At 39.1% G+C, this 19,727-nt stretch overlaps 1 protein-coding gene across 1 annotated transcript in view; it reads right to left on the reverse strand.

Annotated features, from left to right (window-relative positions):
- frmpd1a (FERM and PDZ domain containing 1a) overlaps positions 1-15,350 on the reverse strand; it is a 36,836-nt gene extending 21,486 nt beyond the window's left edge. The window contains exons 1-2 of the mRNA XM_019273802.2: positions 15,065-15,350; positions 6,692-6,794 (exon numbers count right to left, since the gene is read on the reverse strand). The gene's annotated coding sequence lies outside the window, so the exon portion shown is untranslated. The remainder of the gene's footprint in view (positions 1-6,691; positions 6,795-15,064) is intronic.
- Between the last annotated feature and the right edge of the window lie 4,377 nt (positions 15,351-19,727).

Genomic DNA, 19,727 nt, shown 5'->3' on the forward strand with positions numbered 1-19,727 from the left:
TGTCAGTCTACATGGACCTGTACTTGTGAGCTAATGGCTCTTTGTGGATATTTTAGCTAATGCCATATCAGTTTACACACAAACACACACATAAAAGGCTACACACATTACAGTAATGTAATCTGTGAAGGGCCATATGCTGAAAAATGGACAACACATGGTTGTAACTAACAATTATTTTACTTATTAATGTGCCAGCGATTTTCTTCATTAATTAAATAAAAAGTAATAAAATCGAAAATAATTTTTTTTCCAGAGCCATGACACATCCAATTTGCTTGTTTCGTACTGTATGACCAATAGTCCCAAACCAAAAGATGAAATATATGTACTGCATGGTAACAAAAAAACTGAAAAGAAGCTGAAAACAACAGATGTTACAGTAGCTTCTTTTGTGGGAATTGTATTCATATTACATTAAGTGGTCATAATTCTGCGCTGCATGCAGTCTATGCAATTTACGTCATGAGGACTTTTGGACCCACACAACCACAGAAAAGAAGCGGAAAGTATCATTAGATTTCCATAACTAAAATACAAATGACACAAAAAAGAAACAAATATACGTGTAGATGTATTTTTTTTTCCTTTTTCATGGTTACTGTTTCATGGTTCTGTTTAAGTAAGCTAGCACAGGATTGTCCAAAACTCCCAAATATCAGCGAGGAATACAAGTATTTGCTCCCAAAGTCTGTCTCACACACACACACACACACACACACACACACACACACACACACACACACACACCCTTCCTCCCAGTCTAATGACTAAGACAGTCTGACAAAGACTTGGTCATTAACCGTTACCCAATATCCCTTTCACATCATCAAAGTCTGAATCTACTGACTGGGAAATAGATACTTATGTACTCCAGAGCGTTCATGTGGAATCATCTTACTCTGACTAACAGATGGGAAAGAAGATCAACTGTGAATGAATGAATGATTCACAGAAATTAAATGATCAATATATCGATGGTGTGTGAATGGATGGATGGATGATGGGCAGATAACAGAATGAATTCATAGATAGATGGAATGAATGAATGAATGAATGAATGAATGATCTCAGCAGGCCTGTTGTGTCCCTCACTGAGTAGATGCAGGAAGGGATCTCCCCCAGACGGACGTTGCTGATAATGGGCATTAGTGCCATCCATTAGAGAAAACAAGAGGGTGGGGAAAGGAGGGAGGGATGGGAGAAAAGAAGAGAGATATCTAAAGAAAGAACTGAAAAGTGAGGTGTCCAGTGCATCACCAGGTACAGTATGATGAGACAGAAGAAGAAAACTGAATGAAAGGATAGTTGATAGAAGGTGAACGAGGAAGGCGGCTTAGTGATTAAAGTGTTGAGTGACACAACTAGACAGCAATATCTCCTGGGGGATCTTGAGTCATAAGCACATTATCCATTCATCTGTCTGTGATTACCCCTCTATATGGCATGCAGCAAGAGTGCAGCGGCCGGGATGTGAACCGGCGTTCCATGGTTCAAAATACAATAGATAGCAGTGTACTTAATCGTTCGACTGTCATAACACTGTTATGCTGCTAAAAGTATGTATAGTATATAAAATATGTCCTGCTAGTATAAAATTAGAAAAAATCTAAACGACGATAACTCTTTTTAGGATTATTTAAGATTAATTATACATAAATAAGGTGGCATCCTAAATAGGTGACGATTCAAATAGCTGGCTAATATGGTAAATTGGTGTATTTTTAGAGAGAAGCAGTTTTATAAACAGACCATATACCTGTCCCTACAGAGTGCTCAAAAACGGTGAAGAAACGCAACCAAGATTGGTCCACACTCTAGTCTCCCTTTTGGCTGGTGAAACACACTAATTTAAGCACAGGGAGGGACATCGTTCAGTCTGACCAGACACCTCAACCTGAGAGGACGTGCTGAGTGCGAGCACATTAGATGAGATCCAAGAAGAAGAAATGTGAGCACAAGCATGTGATTTTTGAGTTCAAGCACACATTTTAAAAAGAAAGCAGCAGAAATCTGATTGTGAGCACAAAATATGAGCATGGGGAGAATAAATCTGAGCAGGAGAAAGAGAAATCATGCTCTCAAACTGAAAATCTACGCTCTTGAATAAAGATAGGATACGTCTTCCATACCTCTACTGCTTCTCTCTTTCTTTTTTTCATCCTATCTGCCCCTCTCTTCCATCTCTTCCATAGTTCTACTCCTCCCGTTTCCTGTCGCTCTGTCTCTCCCATCTCAGGTTACACAGACACAATGCACAAGTGTACTGAGGTTTGTTAGGGTCAGAATAATCCAAGTAACTCACCAACATGGTGATCTCATGAATGAAAATGATACATACACAAATATAAAGAAAGACCCTGAAGCTCTGAGGATTTCCAGGAGAGTTACTTCATTCTTTAAAAAGAAAAAAGAAAAAATCAAGGGATGTATTAAAGTCAAAGCCATATGTTAACGTTTGTGAATTTCAAATGTCAAACAGTGGGACAAAGCCTTCATAAACACCTAATCCCCTCTAATCCCATAAACATGGTTTCCTTCCTAAGTGGCTTTGATTGATTACACTGATGAAGTACAAGCCCAGTATCCACTCTGGTAAAATAGTGTTGAGACCGCACAGCAATTCTTGTTTTGCAACCACAGCGTTCAAGATAAGAGATCAAGACAGGAAATGTCGGCAGATTTTTTTTAAAGGTGTAACATTAGAGGCTGCTGGGAATATTATCCTCTACGTCTCTCTCTCACATTAATCACAAGACACATCACATTTCTCAACTTTATACTTTTCATGAATATTCTTGGTGCATCTATGGCTGACTATTACAATTATTTTTGATTTGCCGTAATGGAAAGAAGGTATTTCAAGCATTATCACCTCTTGGGTTTGGAAAGGTTTGTGACTGGAAGGTTTTTAGGCTCAATCCAGTCCCTTTCACACCTTTAGTTCAGTTCACTCACCAGAGCAAAGAACAAAATGATACGCTGTCACCCTTCAGTTTTAGTTTGTTTAGTTCTTACAGTGTGACAAGTCGTGCTGCATTTTACAGAATGTTATGCATCTATTGATCTTCTCTGGTGGTCACAAAATCACTTCCTTCACAGGTCCCACAATCAAGACATTTAGAAGTTAAACATGAAATATTTAAAAATATATTACACAATCTTGTGGCTGGTCTAGGGACTGTATTAAGACTGTTCTTTTCAAGCGGTTCTCTGAATCTAAAAGAACCAGGCAAAACCGGAAAACGCTTCAGTGTTCAACACAAAACAGTTCAAGTGTGAAAGCAGCCGATGTGTGTTGCACTTTGTGGCTCAACAAAACTGTCATATTCTTTATTCAGCTAGGCTCGTGTGCCATAGTTGTTAAGCATATGTAGAGAAAAGTACTTGTGGTTTAATACCATAGTTCGTGTCTACTGGTGGCTACATATGTCAACCAGCTCAGTGATTTTATTTCCACACTGGTTTTTCCTAAGCGGTTAAATGGGCACAGGTATGTCTTGACAAACATTGCATCATTTTCCTAACATTTCAATAACGTTTCTAAAGCTACAGCTTGTTCTGCCAGGTACTTGCACTATGCAGTGACCTGGATGTTTACTGGCAGAGTTACAACACAGTACCAATCTGCCAACTGCACTGTGGGAACAGGTGGAAGAAATAACTTCTAGTCTACTGAATCACTCTAAAAGTTCAATCAACATGTATTTATGTCAGTTTTATATGTATTTTTATTTATTTAATAAATTGTGACATACAGTGTGACTTGAGAATGAGTCAGTCTCCCAGATTCATGTCTGTTGTCTCTTTTAATTCACATGAATGTTTTGCTGCCATACTGCTATTCACCATGAAATCCCTCACTTGTGTGTCTCCCTCCCTCTCTTTCTATTAGATTATTGTTTAACTGTGGGAGGAATCAGATTTCTCCAACACAACAGCAAAAAAAATGAGCTTAAAGAAGAACTCCACCCACAGGAAATGCACATCATATCTTTTCAATATATCATATTATTATTGTACATCATCTTTGATTTTTAACATAATCCATCACTTATTTTGTAATAAAAGGCTGAAATCTGTATGGATCCTATAAAATCTATTTTAGGTTTGAGTGACCTAGATAACCTCTACAGACCTGGCATGTTCAGCTCTCATGGCACTCCTCTGTGTGTAAGTGTGTCCACACCCACACAGTTTGATAGTGCTGCCAGGGCAAGATCAAGACACCCTGAGGTTGAATTCACCTTTTTTGACAGAATTAAATGCTTTGAAGGATTCATTGTCATTGTTTTACGGTAGTGATGATTAAGCTTATATTAACTAAATTTAGCTACAATGAAAAGTAATGTGTCCATATTGCCAAATAGTCCATAAGGCCAACAGGTGAAAAGAATTCTGTTAAACCTCAAGACTGTAATTATAAAAGCCTGACGTCTGCTGTAGATGATTTTCTTCTGCTGTCTGATTCCATTGTAGCTGCACAAAAATATATCAAAATGTCTTTAAAATGGTTAGAGGAGCCGTTCTTGCATCCTGACATGAGAGGTCTAGCTTTGTCTTTGTGCTCTTCTTTAGAATAACTCTGATCAGAATCATTTGGGCAATTAACACAGATCTCTTGAAAGAAATATCAGTGCAGTGTAAACGTCAGTCTGATTCAGACAGGATTGGATCACTGTGTCCAGTCAGGGATTATCAAACTAACTTTGACTGGCAGACCTGCTTGGCTTCTCTGCTTGTGCAGTGACCAACTGAGCTGTTTGCCTCCACTTTTCCCAATGTATAAAAACTTACTCCATAAAGTGAACGTCTTTGTCACCAGCTGAGCTAAATCAGATTCTGACTTCCTGTATGTGCTGTTTGTTGTGGGAATGAATGCCTCTGCTTTGGTCTATAAAATGTTATGTTTCATAAAATGTGATGTCTTCCATAGAGGATGGGGGTCTTTTATTTCAGGCGAGGTGGCATGCCTCTGCGATAACTCGCTGCAGGAAACCTTAATGTCATCTCAGAGCAGCGAGGTGTTTTTAGGATAGATTTTTCCTTTAATGCTGAGGCTGGGGATGGGCAGGGTAACAACTGCTGCAGAGAAATACATACACTGACACAAGCTGACTGATGGGGCTGCAGCACTTATAGATTATCCCCCACTTCCCACACATAAATTCTCTCTCTCTTGTACATTCATTCACTTTGTCATCTCTCCTCCCTCCACCCGCTCTCCATACTTCTCTGTATGTCTTCATTTTACACCAACACAAAGTGCCTGCTATTCCTATTGAATAAACTAATCAGATGAATTCAGGAAAAAACTATTGAATCGCACTAGAAAACTTACACACAAACAGAACAATGTAGTATAATCCACACATATTTACTGTAGTATATTCTAGCCTTGTTCTTGCAGTTAAGTTATGTTTTGCAAGATGTTTAATATAAATAATGCTTGCAATAAGCTAGTAATAATCACAGTATGTGCTGGTGGAAGGAGCAGGAACACTCAGTCCATTATCTGAAAATTAAGGAAGTATCTCTCTGTATTGTTTAATCAACTACAGCTAATGCTAAAGCTAAATTTCACAGTAAAAAATAATGCTACTCATATAATGGTCTTTATGGCAAATAGACTCCAACCGATACATTGGTCAGCCGATGCCAAACATATAGGCATTAGTATACATATCTGCACATACTGGATATGAAATGTGGTAATATATTGGTGTCACTGCAGTTGTTTTTCCAACTGTGATTTACAAACTATGGTAAGCAGCAGAGTGAGAGGAGTACGAGCAGCTCTCAGCAATATCAACTAGAATTGATCGCTAATCTATATGTTAAATTATGTAACATATTAAAGAATATTTAACTTAAACTATCTTTAATATTTAATAAAGTGATACGTTTAGCTAAGGAGCCTCCTGAGTACTTTTAATAACTAAACTTTTCTTTTGGTAGGACTGTATCTGCAAAACATTTATTGTCAACATATTTAATTTGTTTTCCTGTAATATCCACCTGTGATTACTGACACATAAATACCATTTTATGGTTATGTTTTAGCACTTTATTACGATTAGGCAAAGATATTGAAATCATCAACCTGAAGCGCAAGATTAACTGTTGTTAATGTTGAATGTTTATCCAAAACCATGATCCTGCCCTAACCAAGTGCTTTGGTAGCCTACATGGGATGCTCTTCACAAAGTCTTGTCTTGTGTATTTATTCAATCACCCACCCTGACATACTCTCTGCTTCTCTGCCTGAATTTGAAAAAAAGTGAACATAGTAAACAGTATGTTTCATCCTCTATTGAGCATAGCATGTAAACCACATGATACACAACTTTTTCTTAATGCTCTGAATGCACACACACTAACACGCAGAGCAGGCAAATGGGATTACGTGTGGAGTTTGTCTGCAGGCTGTGACCGGGAGTTTGTGCGTCACTCCCGTTGAGCCAGATTAGAATGAGCTTCACCGCAACCTTACAGGTCTGTTTAGGGTAACAGATGGGCTAAAACTATAACACAGACACTGTCTGTCTCCGGTTCACTACTCTCTTCCCTCTCACTGCCCGTCTCTCTTAATCCTCTACCTCATCATCTTTTTTTTTGTGAACACATACAAACAAGATCTCTTTCACATTTGTGTTTTCTGATTTAAACAGACCAACAAACACACACACACCTGCTCTCCGCCCTGTGTATCAGGGCTCCAGTTACAGTCCTTCTCTGCTTTCCCTCCGTCCATCGTTCTGCTGCAGAGGACCAGTGTGATGTGTCTTCATCTCCTGAGTGGAACAACAGAATGAGGGTTATGCTGAGGGGCAGTCTTTATCACACAGAATAAATGGACAGATGTAGGAGTATCAGTCATGCACTATACATGATTTTCATCTAAAAAAGGAGTGGACAGCTATGAAGAGGAAAAAGAACAATGGAGGAGGAGCTTCCCTCTTCATTCACATGTGATAATCAAACAACTCGGCAGTCATGACAGGGAGGGAGAGAAAAGAGAGCGAAGAGAGGGAAAGGAACAGGGATGAGTGGAGAATAACAGATGAGGAAGAGGATATGCAGAGGAAGAAGAGAGAAAATGAGTAGAGGGAAAAGACATGAACAGACAAGCCAAGTGATTAAAACAGACGCACTTTGTCATCACAGCGTTTGACAGATGGAAGAGAGACAGGTCGGAAAAAGAGGAAATGAAGTAGGGAGGGAAAAGGGGGAAGAAGGTGAATGAGTCGAGGGAGGAGAGGAGAGGAGGAAGACGGAGAGACAGATGAAGAGAAAGAGACAGCAGAGCTCCAACGCAGCGGGGTGGGCCTGCCTGGGCTGCTTGTGCTGTTTGTGGAGTCCCACTTGCCCCTGCTCTGCTCCAAACACCATCCATATTTAATGAGGCCCTTACAAAGCCCTGGGAAAAGAGATGCTGAGAACTCTTCTGCTTCCCCCCTCCTCTCCCCTCTGCCTTCCCTGCCACTCAAATTGTCACCCCACAGTACTTCTCTCTTTCATAATTCTCCCACCTCTCCTGCCTTTCGGTTGTCTTTCCCTCGCTGTCCTGGATATCTCTATTTTCATTGCTCTTTAGTTATTTTTAAAGATTGATTGCTTCCTCCAGCTACTCCCAAAGTACTACAGTGTGTTAAGCAAGTATGCAGCGCTAACCCATTAGCTCAGCATGTGTCTGCCAGTGGAGTACTTAATTTTAGCCTTGCGCATTTCAAACAGGACGACTGCTTTATCTCTTCTCAAAAACAGAGTTGGGTAGAATCGGCTGTGTTTCTCAGGGCGAGGAGAAACAGCATGCACGTGTGCTGCTGTTCTCTTCTTCTCTATTGCACCCACTCACATCCAAAAACAAACTGAGGCACATGCTCCTTTTGACTGCGTATGTGTGTGTGTCTATGTGCAACAATGTGTTTGACTTTATGAGTGCATGTATGCTTTTATTATGTGAGTGAGTGGTTGGAGTTTGTGTATGTGTGCGCGCATTAGTCAGAGTGCTGCGTGCATCAATAATGTATCTTGATAATGCAGCCGCTTCACTCTACCAGGAACAACTAACAGGCATACCGACGCACAGAGAAAGACAGAGAATGAGGGAAAGCGAGAGAGAGGGAGACATAGAGTCAGAAAGAGAGAGAGGGAGACATAGTCAGAGAGAGAGAGAGAGAGAAAACATGAGGTAGCAGAGAGGAAGGATGAGAAAGGGAAATGTGAGTGATACAAAAATGGAGCAGGAAGGTGGGGTTATGATAGGGTAGGGAAACCTAAAGAACATTACAGAACATATGTGCATTATTTGAATCAATCCCCAGTGTTTGAGGCCACACAGGGCTGATGTAAAAAGTTTTACGTATTGTCAGTAACTGACTTTGAACATTCTGGGAGGCATTGTTGTTGTATTGTGTACATTGGATTATGTGTATTATGTCAGATTATGCAGCTCTAAATACAATTTAGAGGTAGAGCCCCTTATTTTAAAAGTGTGGGAATGTATCATTTTGATTTGATTTTTTTAACAAGCTTAGTAGCTAAATCTAAATCTGATATTTTGCCCAGCAAATGTTTTTAGTTTTGTCTCAACATGATAATAATTTGTATAGTTTCACTCAGAAACCATTTGTATTGATTTATCCTATATCTTTATTTGCAGCACAAGCAGTAGACATCAGCCGGTGGCTGTGCCCACGAATGTCAGGCCAGTTGGGGTTAAATAAAAATAAAAAAATAAAAAACTTTAGGTGCTGTAGATACATCAGAATGAGACCATCACAACACACCTAAAACTTAAAACTTTCCTAAACTGCTTTCTTTAATTACTGTTTTTTCTCCGATTAATCTTGACGTTCTATTACAGAAACATTTTCTAAAGATGTCCACTTCAGGATGGTTGGAGACAACGTGGGTGAGAATCAGCAAACACACAGGTGTTGTTCTCTTACCCTGGCTTATTTGATTAACTCACTGGTCAGAGATTTGTACATGTTCTTTCCACTTCAAAATGCCATTTAAAAGCCTTTACAAAGTCAGCTGATGTACTATAGATAGCACCAAAGTCCACATAGGGAGGTGGCTGTGATGGATGAATGGGTCATACAAAATATAAATACTAAGGCTCCAAGGCTCAGGGCCCATGTGAAACCAAAAGTTAATGTTTGCTTTTTATTTTCAGTCTTGTTATTTCACTTTGACTTTTAAAAATGTTTTCAGTTTTAGATCACAGTTTGGTTAGGTTTAGGAAAAGGACATGGTTTGGCTTAAAATAATAAGCCAACTTTGAGTTTTGATTTCACATGGACACAAATAGAGGTTTTCTAGCAGAAAGCCCTGAAAACAAACTTCTGACACATGTAAATCTAGGTTACCATCTAAACACCAACAAAAACAGGAGGTAACTATAGCGTTTTATCTAAAATGCCCAGAGCTCATGTGTCAACTGTAAACTGACCACACCACTGTTATTTTTACCAAATCAGATTTTTGTGACTGCTTCAGGATAGATTTCTCCCCTGGTCAAGAATGACCTGGAAAATGAGGACGATGCCTGTTCTGGAAGTTTCCCCTACTGAGAATTTCCACTTCAAAGTCAACCTTTTTCAGAACTCATGTTTGGTATGTCTAGAATAATATAATACCTACAAGCTTTATTGACTGTTGTTAAAAATAAGGTCTCAGCAGAGCCACAAAGTCAGATTTCCAGTAATTAGATATAAAACAAACTATAGCATCTGTTTGGCTATGATGCACTAGTCAGGAGACCCAAAGCTCGAGTTCCTGTACAAGGTGGGACATATCTGCTTAGTATACATCATACATAGATCTATGCTTTCTTTGGGGCCGTTTATAATACATGTGGGTAATAGCCATCTCACAGAAACCCCTTAATTCATTTAGTCTCGGAGGACTTTTCTGTTTTATTTGTTTTAAATGCATCGCTTCATGTTCAACTGTGTTCCTGGAAGACTTTAAATTTAAAAGTGTTAGCAAATGTACTGAAACTGTTGGAATATTGTTTTTAAAAAAATGAGAATTAATTTGAAACCAAACTTAAAATACACAGCAGGAGTCCATGAATTGATAAATCATATTAGCCTCTTGTCTGTGTCTGTTTTTGCTCTTGGTCAATGTTTCATCTCCTATTCACAAATCTGTGATGTTGTAATGAAGTCTTTTCTCTGGTCTGTTCCCCTCTTGACCCAAAAGAATTACGTGTTCACTCCTATAAGGGCAGCAGAGAGGGGACAATCTAATTAGCAGCTCACGTTGCAGTCAGACACAAACACACACATTCACACACACAAGCTGACACAGACAGTGTGTCTGACACTGTCTGCACGTGTGTTTGTGTCTCTCAAGTCACACATTCTGGTGACATACGTGAATTACAATACATGTAATCCACATTAAAGCTTTTAGTTTTAGATTTATTTGCACTGCCAGACTGAATGATGGTCAAGATCATAAGTTGCCTTTCTTTCATTAGTTGATTCAGATTTTATTGCAGTTTATAATGAGTGTTTAGTCTCAGGGAGCAGAAGGTTGGCTTTGATTCAGCAAACACATTTATCTTCGATCTCCACTCCGTCTAGAAGGTAATAGGATGTTTATGGCAAATATGAAAATAGGATACAGGGTATCACCGGTGCTATCATATTTATTCATGTGTATCTAACGTTTCAAACCCGGTTTCTATTTATCCAGTTCACAAATGCTTTTGTTATCCGACTAATGGCAGCAGCTTTGAACCAAGCCAAGAACAGACGTGAGATTGCTCACACCGGTTGCTTCCCGTGTCAACTGGATGTAACTGTGAAGCCTTCAGAATCCACTGTTCTGTTCTTCAAAAGTAACATTTACAGTACTGTTTTGAGCTTTTTAGTGTGTTGCATAAAAATTACAGCTAATTTATGATCAATATGGCAATGCACATTGTTACGAATACATTGTTTGTATTAATAAATGAACTACACAATCAGAGATTAAATTGGGCCGGAGCCCTCCTCACCTCGGCAGTACAGCCAGCAGGAGCTGAGCTCCCTCTGCTTTGGTGTTTATAATAATCATTAGCGTAGCTACCATTATACGACTTTTTAAAATCATCAGTTTGTTCACTCATCTCTGTTTCCAAAGTGCTGTGTCAGAGCCTCATTATTGAATCTGTTCCGCTTGTTTATTGATATAAAACCTGAATCAATTAAACTCCAGTCCATGTTTTCACTGATATAAAACCTGAATCAGTGAAACTCCAGTCCATGTTTTCACTGATATAAAACCTGAATCAATGAAACTCCAGTCCATGTTTTCACTGATACGCGCACATTCTTCCCGCGCATACAAACACGCACGCAGGCACGCACACACACACACACGGTGCTGCTGACACCAACGGCGGGAAACTGAAGGTGAGTACTGTCACAACAAAATGTTCAGATCATTGTTAACTTACTGAAACTAAATGTCTATTTTTTCACCTTAATGTTTTTGTGACAAAGTCACAGAAACATAAAATGTCAGTTATAAAATCGTTCAGTTAACTAATGGTTAAGAAGCGCTAATGCTACGTTAGCAATAGTGAGAAGATGAGGAGGGCGATCAGCTTTCATTTGATTATTACTGTAGACAGGACTGCTCTGTTCACTTCAACCTGTTTTGATTAGAAACATGAAAAAATAGATACTGCTCACTAAATAATTATCACTCCACTAGAAATAATATTTGAATTCAATTGAGAAAAATATATACCACCTTGCATCGTCCATAGATCTAAAAACAAACGGTTGATGGCAGGCAGGAAAGTCAGGAGAGCATCACCTATTTTGAATATTTGATAACTTAATATCATACGGTTCCTGGGTGAACCATCTTATGCTATGCTCACTTTCAAACTGTAAACCAACAATGGATCCATAAATTCAATGTGATTCATTTGTAAAGGCATAGACCACCAAAAAAATAAACAAAACATTGAAATGTGCGAATGGTGGCACTACCCGAGTTGTGAAATAAAAAAAATCTGTCTCTCCCTGCATGCTTCCACGAGAGTTTGCCGCAGTATTTCTGCAAATGTGAAATGAGTTTCTGCAGGTTTGTTGACTATTCTCATGGACAGGTAGAGGTAGCCTACTTTAGGGCACATGATGAAAGGTGTAAATAGCTCTGTGGATGGAGGCTTAGGCAATCTGTCTTGTTTGATGTTTATAAAACTAGTGGGTCCACCACTAGACATGTGGAACCCAACCAAGCATGTTAAGAAGTGGGTTATGACCCGGAGGTCAGCAGAACATATAGCATGTAGACAGAGACAGGAAAGGTCCTATTTGGAAAGTTGTGAATTAATTGTAATGACTGGCGACTGCTGATATTTGGTATGATGTTGTGACATGTAAAAAAAAGTTTAGAATACAGTTGATTTGATGTAGATTTATGGTATGAGATGTAATTAAGTAATGCAAATAATAGTGTAAGTTGATGGGATGTGAATAAATATTGTTAATATGTGAATTGATGGTGTATATTGTGAATATGTTTTACAAATTGCAGTGTAGATTGATGGTGAAATGTAGGCTAAATAAGTTACCAATATGTGAATTGATGTGAGATATAATAAGTAGGTTATAAATTGATAAAATATGTATTAAACCGATGGTGCGAGGTAAATACAAATGTTTTGAGAGATATTGACCACTGTCAAGAAGGGCTGCCCCTCCTTATAAAAGCCAATTTAACCACTGTACACAATGACATCTTACCTTAATTTTTAGTTTGTTGTCTTTTATAGAGTTTTATAGACATGTGCATATACATTTTACTTCTCAGAGGAATGAGCTGGTTCAGCCAAAAATATACCAAGCATAGAGCTGTGTGTGAGCTGCAAGTGAAACACTTCATTCACACATCCGGTGGATATTGGCACAGTGGGCTGGAATGGCAGCGGATGGTCTCCGGTATCAAGTGGACATTAAGGTTTATAAATACTGTATACTGTAGATGTAGATACGCTGACAAAAGGAAGTGTACAGAAAGACATCTGGACAGCAGCCAAATATGTTTTACCTACATGTAATTGTTCCTTTCTTTAAACATCTATAACATGGTCCTGAACAATAAGGGGTCTCTTACAGTTGTGGTTATACTTATACTATACTAAATTATATGGTTCAGGGGTCCTAGAATTTAAGAAAAGGAGGAGAGGAAAGCTGCTGATGAAATCTTTTTAATCTAAAATTCTTCTTCAGGTTCCAAAGAAGTCCATCTGCCTAAACATCAAACTCTCAAACTTGAACAAAAAAATAAGATAAATAAGATGGGCTGCCCCCTTCTCTTTATTGATGTCTGCCTGTAAGCAGAGGAAGAGGAGTCTGTTGTTCTTCAGTTCTCAAGATTGTAGGTAGCCAAAAATTCCCAATAACACACCAGCACATATCAGTTTTTTTATGAGGTAATAGAAAGTTTACTGAATCAGCAGGCAGGTATCAGTTTATCGCCTGTCTCCATCTGATAAGAACTGATGGATAACCTCTGATGGGTCTACTGCCCTAAAAGCGCTTATGGAACTATTTCTGCTGTCGTCGGAAAACCCTTTAATCAGGAGTTTCAGATTGAAGCCAAACTGGCTGAAAGTTCTGTCTATATGGCAAAGGAGATTAGGGTTGACCTAAAACCTTTTAGACCTCATTAGAACAGTTCCTTATAACCTCTTTAGTTTGGGACTGTGTTGAAATAAGTCAGGGAAATATTTGTGTGGCCTTACTAGGTTTGCTGGCTCTGATTTTCCGAACCCTCCACATCCTCAAATGGTTTGTGGAGCTTTTTTTTTTAGGCATTTACCTCTTGCAATATAGTAGAGTTTTGGGGTCGAAAGTTCAAGATGTAATGTCTTCGGTTTGGAGAAACAACAAAATTTGACCCTGCGTCTTATTTTACCTTTGGGTGTAAAGCTTTGAGTCTCTGATGGTGAAGAGGGAGCCGAGGGAGATTTGGTTACATCAGGCACGAGAGCTGAACAGGCATATGTGTATATATATATGTGTGTGTGTGTGTGTGTGTGTGTGTACTATATGTTTGAGTGCACGCAGTTACTTACAAAAAGCTTGACAGACACACCCAGAGTTTTCGCTCAGTATTAAACTTGACAAATATGAAGCATCAAAAATGTAGCCGTGCCTAAAAATAACATCATAAATTAGTAAAGCCTGGGAGGGCCTTCAGAACGCAGCTGGCCTCATATTCTTCTTCTTCTGTTGCAATTCTACACTGAGTGTCAGGGCTCGCCTTGTGCTCACGTCTCTTCATGAAACACAGATACATGTATACACCGTACACACCCACGGATACGGGAACATACACTTAACGTGCACATAGAGTGAAGCCACATACACAGCAGCAGGACGTGCCACTACCTGACATGTTCCAGCAGTGTGCTTCAGGAGGCTGAAGCATGATGCAGCAAAATATGTGGAGCAACATCTTACTGTAGAATGTATTTGTGTGCAAATATTGTGTTTGTGAGCCAGAGATGCTTTAGTGTGTTTGTCTAATCTGAGTGAAGTGAAACATGTAGAGCATTAGGGCCACCTCTCCTGTCTACACAATCCACCTCTCAGTCTGCTACTAAGCTTAAAAATCCCTCTTATCGACCTGCCTCCTCCCCTTCATGAGCACCCCTCCTTCATTTTATGATTTAGGCGGATTTAAGCAGGCGGTGTCGTGAATGTAACTTTCATCTGTCTAATCTGAAGATGGACCAGGTGTTAAGTTTAAGGCTGTAATGAGAAATGTGGAGATATGTCTGTTCTCACATGTGTGAATCTAGTTTGTTTTCATTTTTCAGGCTTTTTCTCACTTTATTATGACTTTTTTTAAAATAACAAATCTCAAATGTCTGGAGCTTTTCGAGCCAAAGCACCGTCATTTGTTTCGCTCGCTTGCACCGAGGCACTGAAGGGAAACAAATACAATTTCTATTGACAGAAATCTATTTTTGGCACTTAATGTCTACGTCTCGGTTGTTATTCAGTCTCGTTGGCTGTGTAATACGATGTAAGGACCTTACCGTGTAGCGGGTATCTCCTCTCTAATCCCCTCCTGCGCACAGGGCGAGCCGTCCGTCCATACACACCGTCCTGGACGTGGAACAAGTTCGAAAAAGCGTCGCAAAAGAAGCCGCGCCTTCCTCACGCACACTGTCAGTTAATCCACATCACCTGGCGTTCAGGCAGCGCGAGGAGCAGGGCTCGAGGAGCAGGGCTCGAGGACCCCTGTTAGAAACCTGCGTATGATAAAGTCCCAGTGCAGGTGAGCGCGCGAGACACTGACAGGCTCAAGCAATTTAAGCGACGGTAATCTCCCTCCCTCCCTCCTGCTCTCTATTCATCGCCCCCCTCCCTCCCTCTCTCTCTCTCTCTCTCTCTCTCTCTCTCTCTCTCTCTCTCACACACACACACACACACACACACACACGCACAGAAAGTTTTAATAGTGATGACAGCGCATTCGTTTCACGGAGACAAAACAATACAGCGCAGACTGAGATGCACCGCGAGCTCGCTGTTGTTTGCACACCTGCATCTCTCTCACTTCATTTGTTATACGGATTTGTATATGCGCGTGCTCGCTTGCGTGAACGCGCGAATACTACTAAGAGACAGAAAATGTCTTCGTTTCAGAGGATGTTTACACACTTATCACAGCAAACTATACTTTACTAGACGATAGATAGATAGATAGATAGATAGATAGATAGATGGCCTGTGTCGCCACCTACTGGCGTCAACGTTTTACTGCCACAGGTATCCATTACAGCTTGCTCATACAGTATTGTCAAGGCTGGTTTATCAAGGATAATGCACAGAATTGATGGTCAAAAGTACATTTTTATTATTTTTAAAGAAATTGCTAAGTGGGGGCCTGCATGTTTTCAATATAAAAACATTTCTCTACAATAGAAATACAGTATTACAAAAATAATCATGGCCAAGAACAGATGAAGTTTTACCTGCATAACATAGTAACTTGGCTGCATAGATAGCAATGTCAAGGACTGCAGAATTAGCAACTACATTGACTTTATCTAGGCTTTAGACATATAAAACTGTTTTATTACATTAGTGTACTAATTTAAATTTTCTCTTCAGAGAATACATATTCTTCTGTGTTCATCTCGGTCATTTTTCAGACCTGTTGGAATGATGAAATGCATTTTAGGTTTCTTCATCCTGGATTGCATCTTATAGCATTGAATAGAAATATATTTTAACATGAATCACAGATTGTTGTCAAAAATGTTTCCTCAACATGTGCAGGTTAAAAATAGACACTGGCAGTCTAATGATGGAGGTATTTGCAAATGTCCCAGCAATATTGTTTTTGAGAACAAAGGTCAAAACAACATAACAGTGTTACATAAGTGATCTGTTATGTTGTCTGTTTTTTGTTTTTTTTTGTATCATAAAGGCTGAACTTTAATCGAAGGGGTTCACTATTGGCTGGTACTTAATGACACAAGTTCTCTCTTGGATAGGATGGACCGACATTCATGTATAATAATTAGGGATTAGACAAAACTGCATTTTCGGTTTTCGGTGAAGTGGCCGAATAGTAAAGCCGAATAGCGGCGTGACGCAATTGAATCAATGAAACAACGTGCGCAGTGATCTAGCCAGGGTTGCTGATTCTTTTCTCATTCACACACAATAAACCCACGATGCAGGATATAGAAAAAACACAGGCAAGAAATACATCATACACTGCTCTTTAGAGGAGCTTTAAACTTATCTCTACACTACGGCGTCTCACACAGGTGAGGTGCGTTCACGACCGTCGGAATGACTATGATGCGTTCATGAACGTGGGAAAAATGGAAATTCACCGGAAATATAATAAAACTAAATAGTATTCCTTTCAAGAACAAATTAACAGTGATTAAAACAACATGGGCTTTCTAACAGTATAAATGAAATAATATTTATACTAACTGGAAATTCTACTGGAATATTTGAAGGATAAACATTTAATTTTTATTCGGTTTCGGTTTCGGACGAAAATTTTCATTTCGGTGCATCCCTAATAATAATAATAATAATAAATTCATGTATAGAAATAAGTTATAAGCAAAATTAGTAATATTCCATTAAAAAATAATCATCTAAACTAAATTAACTGCAACAAAATTTAATAATTATTTTTCAAACATGATTTATGTTATGTTTTTGAAACAAAATATAAAGGGGATATGGCCAGCTAGGAACCATGGATGTCTATGTAATAACCTATGGCAATCCTTCACCACTGGGGTTGGTCAAACCTTTACAGAGGGTCATGAGACCTTCTTGATTTTAAGGGGTGAAAGAAAATTCACTCATTCATGTGTCTTTGAGTGTATGTAAATAACTGAATGATCTTGCACCCAGGGTACAGATCAGCATTCAGAGTTGGAGGAAACAAAAGCACAGCTGCAGAGACAAAAATCCTTGAAAGAGATGTTCATCAACAAGGAAAAAGAGACAAGGCGAGAGCTAGAGAGACTGAAGAAGTACACCAATCCAGAAACTCTCAGCACCGCAAAGACCCACATCATCAACGTGGAGAAGGAGAAGTTCACCAACAAGTTCCAGGCAGAGAAGAACAAGAACAAGCTTCTCCAAGAACTGGAACTCCGTATTTCATACCAAGTGCTCAATGCAAGGTATGAAAATGATGTTCCCAAAATCAGAAAGCAGGCTGATGCTCTTCAGCACGATCTTGATGAAAACATCTTGCAGAAGAATCTCCTGCAATCTGATTTTGATGAAGCCACCGCTGCACTCCAGATGGAGACCCAGAAGAACAAGACTCTCCAAGAACAACTGGACAAGATGAGTGTGTCACTCAAGCAGCCAAGCAGCAGGCCGACACCCTTAGTCTGACCTTGAAAGGGAACTTGAGCAGAAGAAGCTCCTGCAAACAACTTATGAGGAGCTGCAAGAGGCACACAAACTTAGCCAGGAGAAGTTCTCTGTTGAGCTGGATGCAGAGAAGGAGAAAAACAAGAGTCTCTGGCTAGAAATGGACAAGATCTGCATTTCACACAGTGAGATTACCCAGAAGTATGAAACTGATGTCATCACAGTCAGACAGCAGGCCGACAGCGTGAGCTTGACAAGGAAATTAAGTTTCATGCAGACTCAGTGTCAAAGGGCTGGCGTGTAAACCGCAACTTGAAGGCTGAGCAGGAAGCCCTGCGTCAAAAGATGGCAGAGGAGATCACTATCCTGCAGGAAAGTGCCCTTGAGAAAGAGAAGATTTTTGGGAAAGAGCTGGACAAAAAATGACTGGCCGTGATGACAAATGTGAGGATCAGCCAAGCAAGCAGCAGAAATCCATTCCTAATGCAGAGCCTCTTGAACCACAGAAGGATGCTCAAGTCGCTGAGTAGAAGCAGTGCAAGCAGCAAGAGGCCATCAGCCCTGCAAAAACACTCTAGAACCTCTCTGGAAGAGAGCCCGTCCCTTTCTGGGGTTGAGGAAACCAAAGAAATGGGAGAAGAAGAAGCAGAAGGACTAAAATAACATCAAGTTTTGTGTGTTTTCTCCAGGTGCTCTGGTTCCCCCCACACGTCCAAAGACAGTTCTGATATTGTCGTTGTTATTATTATTATTATTATTATTGTTGTTGTTGTTGTTGTTGTTGTTGTTGGTATTTTGTAGTTTTTGAGTTTGTACAGTTCTTTGTACACTTCTTTTGAAGTTAACTGTTATATCCTAACTGAATATAAAAATACGATATTTATTCAAATATTTCATTATTTCTGCAATTAATTGTTTATACTAAACACATTTTTTGTCCTTCACAGTCATACGCTAATGAAAAAAGGTTAATTATTTAAGCTACATTACAACCAGTTCACCCACTAACAATAAAAACATGAAAACATAAAACATGACATGAATATGTAGAATGCCTCAGAATCTTGCACCTACAAAGTTTTTGACGTTTTGAAGTAGGATTGTATGAGGTACTTATAGCACCAGTAGAGAAGCTAGAGCTATGCACTGCACAGTGTCAACAGAAAAATATATTTTTGCCACATAAAAAGGCTCATCTCAAAAAAATCAATGTCTGTTTAAGTGTACATCATATAAAAAATGTTTTCAATGCCTAGCCTTGTCAGAACTTCCAACAGCTGTCTAACGGCAAAGCAAATTTGTACAAGCAATCATTAAGAAATATAAAGGTAAGCACTTATGAAAAAATGGATGGATGGTTTTCTAATGGTTTACCTCATCAAAATACATGCACATGTCTGTTATTCACTCACACTGCATATGACTGAATATGAAAAGTAACTAAAGTATATTATTAAATAAATGTAGTGGAGTAAGACTATTTCCCCCTGAACTGTAGTGGAGAAAAGTTTAAAGTAGCATAAAGTGGAACACTCAATTCTCAAAATTGTACTTAAAGAACAATAATTGAGTAAATATAGTTAGTCATTTTCCACAACATGATTTTGATGACATTCTATTTATGGTTGTGAGTTGAATTGTGTTGTCTGATTGCAGCATTCCTCTCAGGAAAATGAAAATGTAATAGACCCCTAAACTCATCTGCTTGTAATAGTCTAACTTGAAGTTAATAGCTCAGTTTACACATTTGGCCATAAGGTGTCAGTGTTACACAACTGTAATGCTGTGTGCGCTCTCTCTTTTTGTTTTTCTCTCTATCTCACTTTCATCTAC

The sequence above is a fragment of the Larimichthys crocea genome, chromosome X (assembly GCF_000972845.2).
Source record: "Larimichthys crocea isolate SSNF chromosome X, L_crocea_2.0, whole genome shotgun sequence".
Taxonomy (NCBI): domain Eukaryota; kingdom Metazoa; phylum Chordata; class Actinopteri; family Sciaenidae; genus Larimichthys; species Larimichthys crocea.